This window comes from Equus przewalskii, chromosome 31, assembly GCF_037783145.1.
Source record: "Equus przewalskii isolate Varuska chromosome 31, EquPr2, whole genome shotgun sequence".
Lineage (NCBI taxonomy): Eukaryota > Metazoa > Chordata > Mammalia > Perissodactyla > Equidae > Equus > Equus przewalskii.
The window spans coordinates 27,680,662-27,698,947 of NC_091861.1; the positions used below are offsets into that span (position 1 = coordinate 27,680,662).

The window sequence follows — 18,286 nt, forward strand, 5'->3', positions numbered from 1 at the left end:
TATTGATGTAGGAGATATTTGGAGAGCCCGCCTTCCTCTCTGGCAGCCCGAGATGTTACAGGGATGTGAGTTGTTACATCTATCAGCCCAAAGGTAAGTCTCAAGAAGGATGAGAAGGTGAAAGTTAGAAAGCAGGAAATATATAGATGTATTCCTCTCTCGGTTATGTCAGCCTCTGCGTGTGCACGTATCTGCAAACCTGAGACATAGACGCAAACCAGGAAGGAAACAGACCAAACCTGCAGAGGGTTATCTCCCGGTACAGGAATTGCTGTTGATTTTTTAATTCCCTCCTCATCTTTTTCTGTATTTTCCAATAATTTCATAACTTTTTAGAATCAGGACCAAAGTGCACTTTTTAAAAGATGGAATTAATCTGGGTTAGTTCAGAATAAACTATGTGCTTCTGGTTTAAGCTACGTATCCTGATATGTACCCAGGTGCCCTGGCCCAGGATGTCAGAGGGGACTGCCTGTCACATTCAGCAGGACACACGGGGAGGGGGTGAGACAGACCGAGAGAGTAAGTAGAGGAGAGATGGTCTCCTGGGGACAGACACCTCCACCAGGAAGGTCCAGGAGCATCTTAGCGGGAGCCTGAGGACGGAGGCGATAGGGTGGTAAGGGCTTTCCAGCCCCGGCTGGTCCCCACCAATCCACAGGAAGGGGGGAATCCAGACAGGCACCGGGAGGGTCCCAGAGCGCAAATTACACTCCCGAGGGTGGCACCAAACCAAGGGGAGGGGCAACCTAGAGCAAAGCAGAGAATGTGACTACAGACAGGAACGTACAGCCCTAAAGGGCACTGACGCCACTTGTGGGTCTCAACAGATGGCTAATGGCATGTAAAAACATTCACAGTTCAATGTTAAAGACAGAGTTACATAAAGAATATTACCCCATTTTATACAAAACACACACACACAAACACACACTGGGAGAACTCAACATGTTAAAGTAGTTATCAGTGGGAGGCAGCATTATGGGGGATTTTTTAGTTTCTTCTGTATTTTCCAAGTTTTCTACAATGAGCATGCGTTACTTTTATCATCTAAACATTACCAACATCCGTATACATAAGAAGGGCCCCAGATCTCAGGAGGGCTCCCCAGAAGCCTACAGTGGTCAAGAGCTTGGACCCTGAGCTTGCTCAGGGACTGGCCATGGTCAGCATGTGGTCACCAACCGCACAGAGGCAGGTCCCCTGGAGGAGAAGCTGGAGAAGCTCAACTCTCTGCACCTCTGTGTCCGGGGACCGGGCACGTGCTAAGCTTGCAGGTGGAGACATGGAAAGTCAAGGCTAGCAAACAGGAGCCCCCACCCTCTTGCCATCCAGATTACTCACCCTGATCCGCCCAGCCGTCTTGGTTCCTACCCAGGGGCAGCTGCCTGATGCTGGAGAAGACCCCCCAATCCCATAGATTTGTCTTTTAACTTCATGGCCCCGACCTCGGCGGGCCTCCCAGCCACACAGCTGCTTCTCCTCCTCCTCTTCCGCCTCCTCCAGTGGGTCCTCCCAACCTCCACCTCCCTCTCCGCATCCCACCACTTCCTCTGGCATCTTCAACAGATGGTCCCACCTCCTCCTCTTTGCAGCAAGTCTCTTTGAAAACAAACTCTCAACTCTCGACCCCACCCACAGCGAGGTGTTATCTGCGTCTCCCCACCCTCCTCTCAAAGGCCTCGCAGTGTACCAGGCACCAAGCCGCTCAGGGGCAAGAACACAAAGAAGACACACTCCGGGCTTGCAGAAAGTTTGCTTTTTCTCTTCCTTGCCCTCCCCTCGTCCAAGGTGAAATACTGGATCAGGCCTTCAGAGCATTCCCTCCCAATCCTCCGGGACCTTATTATCTCTCATCTCGCCTTTTAACTGCCTCTGCTCTTCAGCATACCAACTGCCTCAAGAATTTCCACTCTGCTTAATTTTAAAGCATTCTCTTAGCCCTCACCCCTCTCTCTGGTAAACTCCCACCGCCTCCCCCAACTCTTCACAGCGACCTTATTGAAAAAGTGCATCTCCCGTGGCCACCTCCCAGCCCTGCAGTCTGATCTCCACGCCCGCCGTGCGTCTCCGCTGGGGACGAGCAAAGACACTTTGGAGAAGTGTGAAATCTAAAGGACACCCTCTCTCCTTATCTGACTCAATTAAGATAGGGGAGTGTCTCTTTGTACAGCAATGGGCACTTTTCATCACTCTCTTTTCCTTCAAACTCTTTTCTTTGGCCTTCGAGTCACTTTGCAGGCTCATGGCTTTCCAGATTCCTTTCGGGACCCTCGTCCTCCTGCCCCCCAAACATCAGTGTCCCCTAGATTGCCTGCTCTGACTCCTGACACTGCTTCCCTTGGGGAAATGCATCCAGACTCCCAGCCTCAACCACTCCCTCCAGACTGATTATTCCCCCAAACACGTTCCAGACTAGAACTCGCTCACAGACGCCAACCAGGGCAGCGGGGTCACAACACACCAACATTTGACTTAAAGGAATTCAAGGAGACTCAGTCAATAAAAAATCTTATAAGAGAGAAATAAAGCAATAGAAATAGCTCGGGCCATTCCACGCAAGGAGCACCTGGCCTGCAGTGAGCGTTACGCTGTGGTTTCCTCGGGCGTCTCATTCCCCAAATGCCTCTGGAAGGCGAGCAGCGGCCAGAGTCTAGGGTTTCCACATGCTGCCAGCCCTAAAGGTAACCCGCTGCTCCAGCTCCTGTTCAACTGAAACACTGGAGCAAAGTTCTCATTCTTGGACTTGAAGGTCATGGTCCAGCCCAATGCCTCCTTAGAGATTTTTGAGCATAATTTATGCAATTTTCACCTCATACCTTAATCTTAGGAACAAGGAAGGTCTAAAATGAGGGAAAAGGGGAAACTGAAGTACACTCAAAATTACTCCCTGGAAAATCCCTTGAATTGTCCATCACATGCAAGGTTGACACATATAATTATTCACAATAATATGTATTTATACAGTAATGTCCAATACGTCATAAAGAGTAGGCAAGATATTTTGTAGTTGACTACGAGATTAAGATAGTTAGTTCACATTTAGAGTCTCTGTTGCAGGAGAAAAAAAAAACGTTGAATTTGCATAAGGAAATTAAGTTATATTCACATCTGATGTGATGCTTCTGAGCTCTCTCTAAAGGATTGCAGAAAATCTCCCCAGAGAAGAGGGGCTTGAGCTGATGTTAAGAAGAGGACTTTGCCCAGAACACCAGTGGGGTGAAATTATTGCAGGTCCCACCACAGCATCAGGCACCTCTTTCCTGCTCAATCCATTGAATTAAACTGAAGCAATATGTAGAAAGATTTCGAAGGAAGAAAGAGCACAGTACGTGGCAGAAAATGCCAGGTGACTTCAGCGTTGTTGGGGTGTAAAGTGTGAGGTTGGGATCAGAGGAGGGAAGGGCAGGTGAGCAGTGGTTGAAGATGGTCTGAACCGGTAGGCAGGGCCCACATGTCACATAGATCCCAGGAGGTGGGCTGTGACAGAAGGTAGAGCCTTCTGTGCAAAGCTAAGGACTAGACGCTTCATCCTAGAATTTCTAAGTTTTCGCAGGGTTACAAGAAATGAGGCGACATGATAAGATTGGCATTTCAGAGCACCGGACCCTGGACAGAGATTGACGTGGAAAGAGAACGTGGACACGAAGACCCTTTAGGAAGTTGGTGAGAGGGGACCTCCCCTTCAAGGACAAACGAAGACACTGCTGTCTAATCCTCAAGGCAATTTTAAGGAAAATGGTCTTAAACTAAAACACTTATACAACATGTCCAGTAAACTGATGATTCGCTGCTTTGCGAGATTGAAGTCATAAAGGACATGTTCATTCCTTCAGCTCCTCTCCACGGTAAAATGGCGCCGTATCTTAGCACCTTCTGTTTTCTCCGGCAGTGTCTCTGCATAAACACCCTCCTCTCCGCGCTCACCATCCCAGCCCTCCTGCTCCTCCTGAGGCTGCCTTCTGGTGATTAACCCTCCTTCACTGATACCCTCCTTCTGCCTCTTCCCTGCTCCCCTTCGTTTATAAACATGAATGTTCATACTCACCCGGGGCTGAATTATTTTCTTCTTGAGCTTTCTTGAGTCCTCTTGAGGGACCCTTGAGTCTGGTACCCTCCCCCTTGTCCAGCCAGTCTTTCCTCTCCCTCCTGCCTCCTTTCACAAAAAAGCAATCGGTGCTCAGTGCCTCACCACCCACTCTCTCCCTGATGAATACCGTGTCTTCTGGTCTTGACCCTCCAGGGCTCTGTCCTCCTGCGGGCCCTCACCTTCCAGCAGGATGAAGTATGTGCACAAATAGCACACCCCAGGCAGCGTCAAACCGTGCAGATAAAGAGCCAGGGGAGAAAAGAGGCGGCTGGCCACCTGAGCCAAGGAAGAACATGAAGGAGTTGGCGTAGGACCTGTGCCTGGAAAGATACGCCACCTCCTTCTCATAAGTGACAAAAATCCAATGCAAAATCATTTCAGCAAACAGAGAATGTATTGTTGCCCACAGCAGAAAAGTCCGAGGAGTGAACCGAGGCTTAGCTGATGCCTGTCAGGCACATTCTCCCGCCCCTTCATCTCTTGGCCCTGCTCCCACGTTGGGTTTGTTGTCAGATAGGAGAACGTCAGAGAATAAACGGTCACGGCAGCTCCAGGCTCATGCAGTCTTGGAGCTGGAGTCACAGAGTCTCCTTCCAGGTGCCCTATCCACCCTGAGCAAAGGCTGGCTGCTCAGCAAGGTCACGTCCCCCTCCACAGCTTCCCAAACAGGAAGGGATGAGGAGGGAATCAGGAGATGGATGGAGATGGTCTACAGGAGGGCGCGTTTTGGGGAGAACACGTGTTCCTGTTTGTGGGGAGAAGGGGAAGAAAAGAAGCTGTGACTGCAAAAGAAGTTGGGAATGAGACGGAGCCCTAGAAAGCCATTCTACAGGTATGTGTGTGATTTTTTCGGGAGGGCTGGAGAGGGTTGGTTATTTTTAGGCACTGAAAAAATATTGATGGTTATTAAACAGGACAATGACCAAGTGCAACTGGGAGTTAGGAAACAAGACTATGGCCATTCCAAGCACCACAGAGTCGGGAATTCCTGGAAATACAAGGAATTCCTCGCTGGTCATGATAGAACCTTCCTGGATGATACAGGTAGAATGGTCATCTCTTCAGTCAGAAGCTGAGGTGAGCAGGCAGAATAATGCCTTCCAAGCAGGAGGAGTGGTAACTACTTCCTGTGGAAAGACAATAGGATAAGACAGCAAAATTGTGATCCTGAAGGATTTCCAGTGAAGGATGGTGGGGAAGCAGGAATGTCATCACGGTTTCTACTTAGAGAATCCTAGTGTATCAGGACAGCCATACTGGCTGTTGAAATATGAAGATACTTCTGTATATCAGTTGGTAAATAACCATTACCTTAACATCCCCTCCCAGGGCCACTGAGACCATCCCATGTTCCAGTGACTACAGCATTGAGTCTGACCCACGGTGGGGGGTGCTTCCAGAACCTGGTGCATCATATATGGTCCATGTTCTCTGTGCAGATAGGTTGATGCCTGTACCACCTTGATTGTTACATATTTTGGATCTTAGCCCTGGGTGAGAGCATCATGGAGAAGAGCCCCTGGACCATTTTCCAGCATCCAGGGAGCACTGGGGAGGCTGGACCACCAGAGAGCTGAGGATGGGGAGCTGCCCATAGAGGAATGGGCCGGACCCCTCCTGTAGAGCTCACGGTGTCTGTGGCAGTCCACCCAACACTCCATTCTTCACTCTGTTCACTTCAAACGGGGACAAGGAGAGTCACCAGCCAATTTGATGTTGGAAAACTAGCAGCATTATCTGTAATGATTTCATTTCTCTTTTACCCTGCCCTGGGCAACCATGAAATGTAAGCCAGAGTTAACCTAGAAAGGAGGATGAGTAGCTAACTTAGATCTGCCCTTGGATTACTCTACATTCATCCAAATCACAAAAGAGATTAGAAAGCCTCCATTTGACCCGGAAAATGTATGAAGCCAAAGTGGATAGTGACAGCGTCATCTGTTTATAACCGTCCTCTTAAGAGATACTGAATTTTGTAAAAGGTCAAATGTTGTAGGAAGAAGCCGACCATGGCAGGAAGTAAATAAATATGGTAAGTGGCTTATACTTGCTTGTTTATTTAGGAAAGTATTCTGAATGAACTTTGGCCTCACAGAAACCTCTTAGACTTTTAATATTCAGTCTAGAACTATAACCATTCTTTAGCGCATCCCACAACTGATTTTGGAATATCAGTTTCGCGGTGAATTTTTATTTTTAGAAAAGCATTCAGAAGGCAAGAGAAAATTAGTTTGGTGGTTTCTCAATAAGTTAAACATAGAATTACCCTACGACCCAGCAATACTATACTCCACTCCTAGGTATATACCCAAAAGAATTAAAAACAGGGGCCGCCCGGTGGTGCAGCGGTTAAGTTTGCACATTCCACTTCTCGGCGGCCCAGGGTTCGCCGGTTCGGATCCCAGGAGCGGACATGGCACCGCTTGGCATGCCACGCTGTGGCAGGCATCCCACATATAAAGTAGAGGAAGATAGGCACAGATGTTAGCTCAGGGCTAGTCTTCCTCAGCACAAAGAGGAGGATTGGCAGCAGATATTAGCTCAGGGCTAATCTTCCTCAAAGGAAAAAAAAAGAATTAAAAACAGTTTCTCATTAATAACTTGTACATGAACATTCATAGCATTATTTACAATAGCCAAAAGGTGGAAATGACCCAAATGTCCATTAATGGTTGAATGGACAAATGAAAGATAGCATATCTGTACAGTGGAATATCATTCAGCCATAAAAAGGAATGAAATACTTACACATGCTACAATGTGGAGGAACCTTGAAAACATCATGCTAAGTGAAAGATGCCAGACACAAAAGGTCACCTGTGTGATTCCATCTGTATGAAATGTCCAGAAGAGGTAAATCCACAGAAATGAAAGCATGGGCTGTGGGAAGGAAAGAATGGGGAGTGACTGCTTAACAGGTAACAGAGTTTCCTTTCGGGGTGATGAAAATGCTCTGGAATTAAATCACGGAAATGTTTGCACAATGTTGTGAATGTGCTAAATGCCACTGAATTGTACAGTTCAAAATGGTTACATTGGTGAATTTCATCATATATTTTGTACACAATCTTTTTTAAAGGGTCAGAGAAGGCAACGGGGTTGGGAGACCCTGAGAACACGGTCTCATGACTGAGAGCTCCTGGAGAGCATCAGCACCAGCTGCCCCCCTTCCCAAAGCAGCCGCCTCTCGCTCCTCTTGCCACGAAAAGCAGCATTTCCTCCCCAGCTGGCGCTTTTTTTTTTTTTTTTAAAGAACTCTCTGAGTAGGTTTTGAATCTTCAAGATTTGACTTCGTTAATCTCACCGAAAAGACTTTTGCAAAGTATTTATTTTCCCGATACTTTATGTAAAGGAAGTAAGAACAAAACACTTCTACTTAATAAAAATAAGTCCTTGCTCGGTCTGTCTAGAAATGGTTTAGCTCCGCTCTTAGCTGCAAGCCTGTAACAAGGTGCAAGCCAAAGAAGCTGGGGGGTCCAAAACAGTCTGACGGCCACAGACTATAACCTGAAGGCTGCTGGGGTGACCAGCCCCCAGGACTGGGAGTTGCGGACATGGCTGAGTCTGAAGGAAGGTTTTCTGTCCACATAACCCATCATCGAAATCAATGGAGTTTTCCCAGCTTTTAAAGTTGGGCCACCTTCACATTGGCGTGTGGTAAATACATGCATCATCTGTGCATTACCGGGAATAAAAATATGTCATCCTTTGCCTGTGGAAAACATGAAAACTTCTTTCACCAAAAAAGGAAAAGAAAAAAAAACATACGATTTTAGATTTCCTATAGATTTCTGAGTCAAAAACAACATCTAAGGCTGCTATTTTAAAACCAAACTAGAGAATTTTTTATGACAGGAAACCATCCTAACAATGATACCTTATTTCCTGAAAACTCCAAGTAAATTCCACATATTCCCATATTGACTTCACCGGAGTCCGAGGCGACAATTTCCACCGCTTAGTCACCTGAGTGTGTCCTGCATATATCATTTGAAACTTTAGATGCAGCATGCTTTATATTCCGAGGTCTCACTCCACATTTGAGCAATATACAAAGGATCAAGCAAACTAAAACATACGAAATATTAACACGTGAGGAAAGTTTATATGATCCCAATTTACTTTGATTTTTCCTGAGACGTAACAGTTCGATAACCGAAAGCCTCTCAGAAAAACACCAACGTAACTTTGCATTATTAATTTCGACATCCTTTCCTAAGGAAGACCTTCCAGAGTCTGGAAACGTGGTGTCGTCCTTTTCCCTTCCCAGCCTAGAAGGCCTGGTGAGTTGACACAAGACACAGACTTTTCTGCAGTCGCTGAAGTGTTGGGAACTTCAACTGAAATGGAAGGGGAGAATGCAAGGCTGAAGGCACCATTACCCACACGAGGTCCCTGGAGCGGCCGCCCACACGGTGGTCATGGGCACGTGGCCCAGGTCACTGCTGTGCAGCCTCCTCCCTCGAGGAGCGTCTCTGAGGCCTGCAGTCCAGAATCCTGCCTCACTTGGTGGAATTCCACGTGCCCCTCTCTTCTGTGGCCACTCCTTTTTGACGGGAGCGTGATTAACATTCCACAGACACCCCGGGCACGGCTGGCCTCGTCATTTCTGCTCGATGTACGGCCCCTGATATCATGGACAGTTATCGGTTGAGTCCAGAAACATCCTGGGTTGTCAAGATGTTTGAATTCTATAGAGGAATGCTATCCCCACGCCAGCCAAGAGCACACCTGTCCGTCTTTTTATCCCTTGTCTAGTTTGTGGCCTGTTAGGATTTTCAAGTCCCTTGAGCAGAAGACGATTCATCTGAGATGAAGGGCACATGTCTGACGGTGACTACCCACTTTCTCTCCGGAACGTACCCAAGGGAGTTACCAAAAACGCCGTTACAAAAAAAGGACCCACATTTTCTGCCCACGCAGCTTTCCTGTCATAGAATATGCCGACACGCTTGGTCTGTCACCATGGTCCGTAAGAGCTTGAGCCTGTGTTCAAATTCAGACTCCACCACTTTACAGTGATGTCACCTTGGGCAAGTGGCTTCACCTCTCCGAGCCTCAGTTTTTTCGTCTGTCAAGTGGGAGAACAATACATGCACCCGCCTCTTAAAGAAAAGATCCCCATGAAAAGGTTAAAAGTGACAACGCGCGTCAAAGCCCTGGGAAGGCTGGGGCCGGGCGCTTAATGACTGTTACTGCTATTTCTTCTCACTCCTCTGCGCCTCCTCCTTAGCTAACGTCGTTTCACCAGCTGGGACAGAGGACAGGAAATGGAAACCACGGGAGAGGAAAAAGGCCGTCTGCGGATGTTTTAGATGTATTTACAATGTGAGGCAGGGGAGACAGACATGCGAACGCAGAGACCAGAGCTTTTGAGCTCAGCAGAGAAAGAGGGGAGTCCCAAGCGGCGAAGGGTTGGAAACTACTGACAGAAGAACAGGATTCATTTAGGAGGACCGCCTACTCGCGTCAACACTGCCCATGCCAGAGGCTCAGATTCCAGCCCCGCAAGATGCACACGGCTCCCTCCTGTTCAACAGCCACCGTACGCCAGCTTAACAGAGAGGTACAGCGCTGATGGACTAACACAAATTCAGTCACCACCAGTGGGGCCACATCCCCCCAGGGCTCTGGACACATCTCCACCAGCTACGGGGGACAGTCAGAGCTGAGCCCCATCACCCATTTGGTAGGAGAAGTGGGGCGCTCAATAAGTATTTGTGGAACAGGTAAATGTTTGAATGAAGGAGTTAAACATGCACATGTGAATAATTAAGGGTAAGGAGGCAGAGAGGCTGTCGGGATTCAAGCAACTTCTGCTCATCCTTTAGGACAGGGCTGGGCAAACTTTTTGTGTAAAGAGCCAGATAGTAAACATTTTGGGCTTTGCCAACCATACGGACTCTATCTCAACAACTCAACTCCGCAGTGTAGTTTGAAAGCAGCTGAAGAAAATATGTAAATGAACGGATGCGTTCTGATAAAACTTGATATTTGTACACAGAAATGTGAAGCTTGGGGGCCGGCCTGGTGGCGCAGCAATTAAGTGTGCACGTTCGGTTTCGGTGGCCTGGGGTCCGCCGGTTCAGATCCCGGGTGTGGACACGGCACTGCTTGGCACGCCATGCTGTGGAAGGTGACCCACATATAAAGTAGAGGAAGATGGGCACGGATGTTAGCTCAGGGCTAATCTTCCTCCAAAAAAATAAAAAATAAATGTGAAGCTTGTATCCTTTGCACATATCATGACTTCTTCTTCTTCTTTTAATTTTTTCAACTGTTTAAAAATGTCAACATCATTCTTAGTCCACAAGCTGTATAAAAACAGGTGACAGCCGGATTTGACCCGAGTGGCTTTGCCAACCACAGCTCTAGGAAAAGTAGGAGACAAGTAGATGAGGAAGGAGGGAGACGACCAAATATTTCTTCAGTCTCTACTGTTTGCAGGGACTGTGCTAAGTGCTGCTGGGGACAGAACAGCGAAGAAAAACAGGCCGAGCCCCTGCCCTGAGGAGCACGTGTTCCAAGCAGGAGAACCAAAGGAGGTGATTTCGGGTTGGTATGGAGGATATACGCAGGATCATGAAATAGACCAGGGAGGCCGTCTCAGAGAGACAAGGGGCTCCGTGCATTCACATACCTGATCACGTGTAAACCCCGGACAGCTCTGTGGAGATGGGAAAAGTGATATCTAGGCCAGTTACGTGACCTGCCTGAAGTCTCAGAGCTGGTGATTGGAGAAACCAGGTCCCAAAGCCACATCCACTTGTCCCCAAGTCCTGCGCTTGGTGGAGTAGCTGGAAAGGAGATAACTCAGTAAGAGTCAGGGATTCCAGATCCAAATTCCTCAGGGCCTCAGTTTGAAGATGGAAAATGAGGATAATCATCAGGATGGTTGCGAACATATGTAAGAACCTGGGGACGCACCAGTCAACAGTGCCTGGCACACAGTAGGTGTTCCGTGGATGTTAGGAATCTCTTCCATTTTTTCCCAAATAATCCTAGTCCTTCCCTTTGTCTGCAGCGCGGCGTCCTTAACTGAGGCCCGCCCAACCTACTGTGCATTTGGCCTCCCCAGTTGGCAGCCTCTACATTTAATTATTGTCACAATTAATCTGAAGTGCTCACAGCATGTGCTTTGCAAACTAAGGACAGGAGGCTTCAGGAGACGTCTAATGCTGCAGATCAACCTCGCACACAAAACAAGGCAGCCAGATTTGGGGACTGTCATGCCTCCTCCAAGCCCCACCCATATCCTTGGAAATTCCCTTAGGACAAAGTTTTCCCTTGAAAATGATAAACAGAAAAAGAAATCTCTTAGATTCCAACGTCCATAATATTCTTGTTTCACAGTTGTCTATGTTTATCTTGTATTTAGCAAAACCTATGAGGTGACGTGGGGGGAAGTGATTCTGCAGTTAAAAATACACAAAGGATTTCTGGCCTAAATTTCAAAAGTTAGAACCCCACTCTGCACTAATAATCAGAATGCCTGGCTCATGGTTACAATGAGAGAAAAATCAGGGAAGGCCAGCTTTCCATAGGCATTCGAAGGACATAGTATTTAATCACCAAACAAGCAGTCATGTGAAGTAGACAAGTATCCCAGGACATATGTTATTACCTGAAGTCCTTTAGAAGGAGAAAAAAATTCGTATGGATATGGACTGGAATGTTTAGATAGTTGCTACTGTTCACTCACGATCAAGGTGGTGCTTTACTTGCGAGTAGGATGTCGGGGAAAGAGAAAATTGTAGCAGATTAAGGATGTAATGCACATTTAGCACATAGCATAAGGTATGAAATTTAGGGTGGTCTAAGAGAAAACACAAAGAAATTAAACATTAATAGTAGCCAGAAGAGCTTTTCTTGGACAATAATGAGAATGAAAATGGTGCAATTGTTTGGAGTATTTACCAACAATAATACACCAGCAAGGCTGGGTATGAAACACTATGGCCATTTCTAAGGAATTGAGGTGTTCTATCAAGTCAAAGTGTATCAACCAGGGAAATAGATGGCATTCTCAAGTCAGGATAATCCAAGCAGGATTGAACAAGGAGACTATCTACGAAGGTAGACAGTGTGCAGGAGACCCCAGGGAGAAGGGCTGGTCTCTAGGCCTGACGGGATGCACAAAGCGGGTGCTTACTAGAACTCAGAGAGGCGCGGAGAGAGGACAGGTTGAGAGAAGCAGTGACCTTGAACTTAGGGATACGGCCAAGCTTAGGTGACACCACAAGGAGGGAGCCGGGGAAATACATACCTCAACCTCACTCTCTACTTTCCCTCCATCTGCTGGGGCTCCCCACTGGCCAAACCCAACCAGAGGGCCCTTGGTATGGTTTATAGGTTAGATACCTTGGGAGAGGGCAGGGTGGAGGGGTGACGAGAATTGAAATGGGGGTGCAGACAGATTTGCTGCACACAATGTATTCTTTCTCTCTGTGTGTATATTTTTCCATTTCTGTATCTCAGATGAGTCCACTAAAATATTAACTCTAAGCAGCATTGGCTACAATAGTCTAGGCCATGTGGCAAGTGCTTAGAAATACCTCTTCTGCACCATGAGCCAAACAGACAAAGCCCCTCCCTTCATCAAAGCTATATCCATTTCTCAAGTTTCTATCCAGCACCACGTATCTAAGTTTTACTATTCTATATTTCCAATTCTGATATAGCTAATTCTTCAGTATTTTTTTTTATTTCAGATAGCCTAAAAATGTCTCTTATTTTCCCCCACACTGAGACTTTTCATGCCCCTCCTTCATTTTCCAGAATGATCCGTACTCATTTCTGTTATGGAACCAGGTTTGTTTTTGCCTGTCACCCAGAAAGCCAGTCAGTGAGTCGATGAGGTTGCAGCAGAAAGAGGGTTTAATCACAAGGCATGCAAGTGAGGGAGCGGCAGAACCAGTCTCAAATCCGCCTCCCCGAAAATGGGGACTCAGGGATATTTATGGGGTAGGGAGCAAGATGGTCTGAAGTGTGGAGACAGAGGATTGGAGGTGAGGAGAGGTGAGGTCATTGGTGATCTGTGCAAGCATAGTCAAGCTTCACGCCTCTTCATAGGGCGCATGATCACAAAATGGCGGCTTCACCATGATCTGAGGGTGGATTTTTTAGCTCCTCCATGTCACAAAGATCACTTGTCAAGCATTTGCGAGGGCCCAGTTGATGGGCTGGTGGTCTCAATCAGCCTGAACTGGACAAGGGGTCTCAGCTCCCAAAACATCGCTCAATTATTCTGTTGATAAGATGCAGTCAGTTGAACTGGTCCTGGAGGGTCCGTGGTTACATTTCCACTTGACCCTCCAGATCTTCCATGAACAAGATGGCGCCCAGAAAAAAGTGATGGAGTGAATGTTCAACAAGTATCCAGAAAAGTAAGTGTTCAAGCAGCAGCACCCAGCATTTCTTTGCAGGACAATTCCATACATGGGGCCTACATATGCAAACTCGTGTCTGGCTATGCCATCATTCCCCATAGTAACACAAACCCAAAATAATTAATACCTCTCCTCTCTCAGCAAATGTCCAGCCCCTAGTCCCCTGTCCTCATGCTCAGCTGGAAATCTCACTTCTTACTTCACTGAGAAAATTGAAGCAGTGGGACGAGAATAGTCACCAGTTGCCACTGTCCCCTTTACAAACCACATCTACACCTGGCCCATATTCTCTGCGTTCCTCCAGTTCCTACGAATGGCCTCTCCAAGTCACCTCTTAAAGCCAAACCCTCCCCAGGGCATCTGGTCCTGTCTCCTCCGACCTACTCAAGGACCTCTCTCCAGCACGATCCCTTCTTTCCCGCATAAAATTTCCCGCTCTACTAAATCTTTCCCGTCAGCGCTCAAACTGGCCAATATTTCTTCCATGTTAAAAACAAAAAAATAAACCTCTTTACCTTTGTTATTCGTTTCCTGTGGCCTCATAACAAACTGCCACAAACTGAGTGGCCTAACAGAACAGAAATTTATTCTTTTCACGGCTCTGGAGATCAGAAGTCTGGAATCGAGGTGTTGGCAGGATGCACTTCCTACAGAGCTCTAGGGGAGAAATGGTCTTGAATTTCCCTCTGCCAAAGACACTCGTCATTAGATTCAGGGCCCACCTGAATAATCTCCTCATCTCAAAATCCTTACCTAAACTGTATCAGCAGAGACCCCTTTTCCAAATAAAGTGCCATTCACAGGCTCAGCTAACTCCTGTGTGATCTTTACTCGGCTACAGGAAGTCACAGCCTGCCAACAAGAAGATGTAGAAGGAACGAGCCATGGAAAACCACCAATTTGCAGCCTCCACTGAAACAACTGACTCAGGCAAGGAATATCTTGGATGCTAAAACCGTGGGATGAAAGGTCACCTGGAGAAAGGATAGTCACACAAACTCTACGTATCATCCAACAGACTCCTTATTACTTAACAAGGGGATGGGCACCTTTGCAGTGAAGAAATCTCGTGATGCCCCTGAACCCAGGGATGAGGCCTTGTATGGGCACCATTGGATGGGATGCACTGAGAGGACCCAACATCACCTCTGCGGTACCTCAGTAGAAATGGATAATCTGAGCCTACTCATGAGGAGATGATCAAAGCCACGTCAAGGGACAGTCTGCAGAATAACGGATCTGGATTCTTCAAAAATGCCCACATCAGGAAATCCAAAATAAGGGCCATGGTGTTCTTTTTTTTTTGAGGAAGGTTAGCCCTGAGCTAACATCTGCTGCCAATCCTCCTCTTTTTGCTGAGGAAGACTGGCTCTGAGCTGACATCTGTGCCCATCTTCCTCTACTTTATATGTGGGTCACCTACCACAGCATGGTTTGCCAAGGGGTGCCATGTCCACACCCAGGATCTGAACCTGGGAACCCCAGGCCGCCAAAGTGGAACTTGTGCATTTAACTGCTGCACCACTGGGCCGGCCCCTAGGGCGGGGTGTTCTTGATTAAAGAAGACTAAAGGCTGGGGCCACCTCATGGCTGAATGGTTAAGTTTGCACACTCCACTTTGATGGCCCAGGGTTTCACCGGTTCGAATCCTGGGCACAGACATGGCACCACTCATCAGGCCACGCTGAGGCAGCATCCCACATGCCACAACTAGAAGGACCCAAAACTAAAAATACACAACTATGTACTGGGGGGCTTTGGGAGAAAAAGGAAAAATAAAATCTTTAAAAAAACATAAAAAAGAAGAAGACTAAAGGCATGACAGCTACATGGAATGTCTGGATTTTTACATCCTGGAATTTTTTTTTTTTTTTTAAGCTATGAAGAGCATTAACAGGACAAATGGAGACTGTGTACCAGATAATAGGATTATATCAATGCTAAAGTTCTTTAGTGTGATGATTGTACTATGGTTACGTAGGAAAATATCCTTATTCTCAGGAGTTACTTAAGTATAAAGTGCCATAATGTCTGCATCTTACTTTCAAATGGTTTAGAAAAGAGAGAGTGACAGAGAGAGAGAAAAAGCTAATGTGGCAAAATGTTACCAACTGGTCAATCTAGATAAAAATACAGGTGCTCATTGTATTATTCTTCCAACTATTCTCTAGGCTTGAAATTTTTCAAAGTAACAAGGGGGTACACCTTAAACTAACACAACATTATATGTCAACGATATCTCAATAAAACTGGGGGGAGGAGATATTGAAGGGTATCATAAAAATTATCACAGAGCCATTCTTAAATATCAGAAATAAACTAAAAAGAGTCTTTGAAAATCATCTGAATGATGGAAGCCTTGCTTGCCAAAGCTTTATGTAAGAAAAGCTAAAGAGAATATTGGTTGCAAGGGTCTTGAAAGGGTTTGTGTCAGTAGCAACTGGGCTGGCCACAAATGATGGTGGAGACAGAGCATGCTTTGGCCGAGGATTGCAATTTCTAGTCCAGGTCTGTGAGACCTGGAACCTTAATGTCCTCAGGTTTTGGTTTTGTCACATCTGTAACGATAGGGTCACTCTAGTTGAGCTTAAGTTCTATTTTGCGCACAAAATTATGTGATACAGATAAAAGAGAATGCCTCTGGCGTGTCATACATACTCACTATATAGTGTACCCAAAGCTAGAAGATATAAAACCATGGACACACTTTCGTTGCAAAATATAAAACAAAATAAAAATGGAAAAAAAATACCCAGTTGGCGGGGAAATGAAGTCTCAGTATATGACTATTTTTTCTCTCTAAGAGAGCTTCTCATTGACTTGAAAAACAGCCCCTGCCTCACTCAATCCCTGTTCTACATTACCTGCACTGCCCTCTCCCATCTGCCAAGCCACCCCAGTGCCCCCAATCCACCACCGCCCTTCCCACCCTCCACAGCAGACCACCGAGCACAATCGGACTGGGGGCCCCCGGCCAGCTCCACCTGTCACTTTTCTCAAAATCACCATCCTCCTGCAAATCATTTGGTCACATAAACCATTGGTGCTCAACCTTAGCTTGAGCCTCAGAATCACCCAGGGGGCTTTATAAATGCAGACACCCCAGAGCCAGTCGTACAGATTCTAACTCACTCGGTCGGGGGGGGGGGGGGGGCGGGTACAATGCACCTGTATTTACATGTTTCAAGATCCAAATGAAGCCTGGCAGTCACGGACAGGAGCCCCTGGAGCAAACCCCTCCGGGTGAGTTTCTCTTTGTTTACCCACTTCGTTCCGGTTAAGAATGATCATTTTGACAGTAAAGAAATCCTAAACTTTGGGGACATTTCAGTGGTTGCCTTACCACTCTTGTGGTATATACAGTACTCTGCATACGCAAACTTGCCCCAGGTGTAAAGTTTGATGTCATGAGGCAGCAGGATGAAATCAGGCATATACATTAGGAGGAACGCCAGTCATTTACAAAAATCCATCATATGTTAATACTCAGTTGCCAACTAATCCAGGAAAAATATACTAAAGTATCTGAGAAAAACAATTTCCACAGGCATTCCCCTGTTTTCCTCTTTCAATGGTTACAAGACAAGGTTGAGTCAAAGTGCTATGGGAGTGCAGGCAGGCAAACTCTGGGTGTCTCAGAGTGCAAGGTACCTGTCTAGGGTCTGGGAACTGCTCTGAACCTTGGTATCCTCATCTGAAAAAAGGGATAATAAAACGTACCTTTAGGGGGCCAGCCTGGTGGCACAGTGGTTAAGTTCGTGCACTCAGCTTCAGCAGCCTGGGGTTCACTGGTTCGGACTCCAGGTGCAGACCTACATACACACTGCTCATCAAGCCATGCTGTGGCAGCATCCCACATACAAAATAGAGGAGGACTGGCACAGATGTTAGCTCAGGACCTATCTTACTCACCAAAAATACAAAATAAAACCTATCTTTGGCTATAACCAAAATGACATATAGTGACAAGTGTCGGCGAGGATGTGAAGGAACAGGAATTCTTATATGCTGCCGGTGGGAATGTAAAGTGGTGCAGCCACTTTGGAAAACAGTTTGGCAGTTTCTCAAAAGAAGAAAGAGTTACCGTATGATCCAGCAATTCCTTTTCTAGGGGTATACCCTTAAGAAATGAAAATGTACATCCACAAAAAAACTTGCACACAAATGTTCATAGCAGTATTATTCTTACTCATAACAGCCAAAAAGTGGAAATAACGCAATTGTCCATCAACTGGTGAGTAGGTCAACAAAATGTGCTATATACAAATGCAATAGCATATCTATCATTCAGCCATAAAAAGGTATGGAGTGCTGATTATTTGCTGCAACAGTGACGAACCTTAACAACATGTTAAGTGAAAGATGCCAGTCACAAAATACCACCTATTGTATGATTCCATTCATATGAAATGTCCAGGATTGACCAATCTAGAGACAGAAAGTAGGTCAGCGGTTGCCTAGGGCTGGGTGAATAGAGAGAAATGGGGAGTGACTGTTAATGGGGAGGGTTTCTCTGCAGGGTAATAAATATGTTCTAAAATGGACCATGGGGATGGCTGCACAATAGTGTGAATATCCTAAAAATCACTGAATTGTACTTTAAGTGGGTGAATTACACGGTACGTGAATTATATCTCAATGGAATTTATTTTTTAAAATAAATGTATCTTGCATCATTCTTCTGAACTTCACATAATTTATGTAAGGGCTTCGCATCGTCCTGCTGAATAACTGAAATTCAATAAATGGGCACTATTATTAATGGTTATTAGTTATTAAGGCAGGCCTACCAGGAAGTGACATGGAA

General features: G+C 46.3%; 3 long non-coding RNA genes across 4 annotated transcripts in view; 1 reads left to right on the top strand and 2 right to left on the bottom strand.

Moving 5' to 3' along the window:
- The window catches only part of LOC139080601 (uncharacterized), a 58,239-nt gene extending 56,662 nt beyond the window's left edge, over nt 1-1,577 (bottom strand). The window contains exon 1 of one of the 2 annotated variants that reach the window (XR_011535216.1): nt 1,345-1,507. This is a non-coding gene — a long non-coding RNA (uncharacterized lncRNA). Of the gene's footprint in view, nt 1-1,344 lie in introns of both variants that reach the window. The other variant, XR_011535217.1, reaches the window with a different exon arrangement.
- On the top strand, nt 1-7,489 carry LOC103559099 (uncharacterized). Its single transcript, XR_011535223.1, has 5 exons — nt 1-93; nt 441-522; nt 3,548-3,848; nt 4,244-4,922; nt 7,170-7,489. It is a non-coding gene; the product is annotated as an uncharacterized lncRNA (long non-coding RNA).
- Nucleotides 2,939-18,286, bottom strand: part of LOC139080605 (uncharacterized) — a 20,114-nt gene continuing 4,766 nt past the window's right edge. The window contains exons 3-5 of the long non-coding RNA XR_011535226.1: nt 10,731-10,887; nt 6,839-6,970; nt 2,939-4,835 (exon numbers count right to left, since the gene is read on the bottom strand). This is a non-coding gene — a long non-coding RNA (uncharacterized lncRNA). The remainder of the gene's footprint in view (nt 4,836-6,838; nt 6,971-10,730; nt 10,888-18,286) is intronic.